Source organism: Aulonocara sp. 'chitande type north' Nkhata Bay, linkage group LG12, assembly GCF_057382095.1.
Source record: "Aulonocara sp. 'chitande type north' Nkhata Bay isolate Kocher_YH1m ecotype deep benthic linkage group LG12, A_spYH_male_GT1.1, whole genome shotgun sequence".
NCBI classification, from domain to species: domain Eukaryota; kingdom Metazoa; phylum Chordata; class Actinopteri; order Cichliformes; family Cichlidae; genus Aulonocara; species Aulonocara sp. 'chitande type north' Nkhata Bay.
The window spans coordinates 19876152-19879000 of NC_141355.1; positions in this window are offsets into that span (position 1 = coordinate 19876152).

Sequence of the window (2849 nt, forward strand, 5' to 3'; positions counted from 1 at the left end):
ATAGAGCATCATCATCTTACATTTGTGTATATCACAGTGAACTGTGTTCACGATTACATCTGGATGTGTTTCTGAGCCCATCCAGTGATTTCCATGACAGAATCCTGCCCGTTTTCAAAATTAGCAAATATTTTTCATGAAAAAATAAAATGCCTCAGTTTAAACATGTGATATGTTTTCTGTGATCTATTGTAAATAAAATGTGGGTTTATAGGGTTTACACATTGTTACATTTTTACACAGCATCCTTGCCTTTTCAGAAATGGGGTTGTGCAAGAATCAGCTGGTGCAGCATGTCTGTATCATAAATAAAGTGTAAGCATTATTTTTTTTTAGTTTATTCAGGGATAACGTTTTGCAAATTAGATATAATAGTAAGTTTATGCTTATGTAGCGTGAAGTTGTTTCATATATTATAGTGTAGGATGGTGAATAGTGAGAGCCCAGCACAGGCAGATGACGGACAAAGACCACTCTGTCTCCCTGAAGCTTTGTGGCGGGAAACCAGGAAGACTCCTGTCACTTCCCTGGATAATGGGAACTCTACAGGTGCACTCTAAGTGAATAACGATGATAAGCAAGTGACTAAAGACATCATTTCAGACTTGCATGGCCATCGTTTCTATCTCACAAACAGTGTTAACCCTTTTAACACCAGTCCACTGATGTACATAGTGAGAATCTCGTGAAGTTGAAACAATTTAATTCAAAAGTTATTCCTTCAGTAACACAAAACGATGCATTGAACAAGAAGTCGGTTGATCTCAGCAAGCCCTAAAAATAATATAAAAGATAAAAGGTTCCTTAATAATATTTTGTTTTTCAAAATTGAATTGAAGAAATTAGCAAGTTAGCCTGCAGTAAAGCCTGCAGTAATCGTATGGTTGGTTATTCTATGAAAACTGATTGGTTTGTGAATCCATCTAAATTATTTGTTAAATATGAACTTCTGTTACACACTGAAGTTGATGTGTTTATGTGTTTACCACTGTTTAGCAACATCATAGATCAACCTTTTTGCTCTCATAATTAAACTAGTTTTAATGTCCCTGCTATATATGTGAGTTATACATATATACATGTACCACTACTACCACATGTATGACGTGTATTCTAATAGAGTTCTTCATTTTTCATTAGTGATTGTACATCACTTTTTCCATGTTTTTTTTTTTTTATCTTTTCCCTGCCAACTTATTCAAGACCTCCCAGAATATTTTTGTTCTATGAATATATATACATGACCAACGACCAGGAAGTTATGTTTTCAACACTACCGCATGATGTGAAAACACTGATTGCTGGAAAAGTTCGTCACTGGCGGGGATAATGTTAAGCAGAAATTTTCTGTTTTGACTTGCCAGATTAAATTACAAGGAAAAAGCTGATAACATGTAATACTATGCATTTGCTAATGACTGTTGTCATTTTGAAGAAAAGGTTTCATTACTAATCAGTCAGGCGTCATTCTGAGGGTGTTAAATACTGCCTTTTTTTTTTAAAGTTTGTGTCATCTGTGTGATTTGAACAAAGTGTCATGATACCAGTCCTCACACCTAACACTGTGACAAATCACTTCTCATCAGACTTAAACACGCCAGGTAAACTTAAGCATATTTTTTTCTATGTAAAGTGTCCAAACCACAATCTTTACTTAACCAAGTAATTTGTGTCAGATGCCTTAATCAAATAAAAGTGCTTTAAGTGTCTAAACTGACCCATTGGTGGTGACTAAACCTAATCAGGTAGTTTTAGATGCCTAAATCTAAGAAAATCGTCTTCAGTACCTCAAACTAACCTGTTGGTGAAATGATGATTTAGACCACAGACACACCAGTGCAGACAACCCACCTGCCTGCTTATCCTCTCTTTAAACAAATAATACAATCATCAGTTTTAACTTTATAATAGCCTTATAGACCAAACCAAACCTATTATGAAACCAGCTAATGATAAATAACAAGCAGCATTTATTATTCTATTTGAATTATATCAATTTATTAAAGAAAGTTATAAAGCGGGAATGTGCAAATAATTTTCCCAAGGGGCAACATGAGAAGCTGGTCCGCGTTTTTGTTTCTCTCCCTTGTCTCCTGGCTCCTCCCCGCCTGGGCATTACTTGGTTCCAGGTTTCGACCTTGGCCAACACGCCTGGTTGCAAATTGACTCACCAGCTGCCCATCATCCTTGATTAACCTGCTACTACTTAAGGCGGCGCCTGGGTGATGTTCTTCGCTGGATCGTTTTACTTCAGTTAGTGTAGTCCCGGCTCTCTTTGTGGTTCCTGTTTTCTCTGAATGTGTTTCCCTGGTTTCCTAACGTGTGTTTGCTGTCTGTGTACAGACCTTCCTGGACCCCTTCCTGTTTTCCTTCGGACCCTGTCGAGAAACTGTGAGTGAGAGTCGACCACAGCGAGTTGTGAGCTTCGGATGAGTGAATCACTGATCGTGTGAAGAGGAGTGTTGGATGTGTTTCCCTTCGCCTGGACTTCCCTGGAGCCCCTCTAACTCTCTTCACTGTATATATGTATATATCTGACCTGGTGTCGACATGTAAATAAACTTCCCTTTCATCGTACGATTCAGTTCTGCACTTGGGTCCTGCCTGTTTGACCGTGACACTGGGACTGTTGTGGAGGGCTCAATTCACAACAACAGTCCCAGTTATTCATGTGGCTCACTGGGAAAATAAACTGTCTAACCCTGTTATAAAGTATTAACCACACAATCAAATAAAACATGCTTATTTGTGTCCTATTCAATGATATATAAGTCAGAAAATACAAAAAGACAACCACGTTGAAATGCAAAATTTTTAATAATGATGTTAACATACATTTTCTTCAGAGG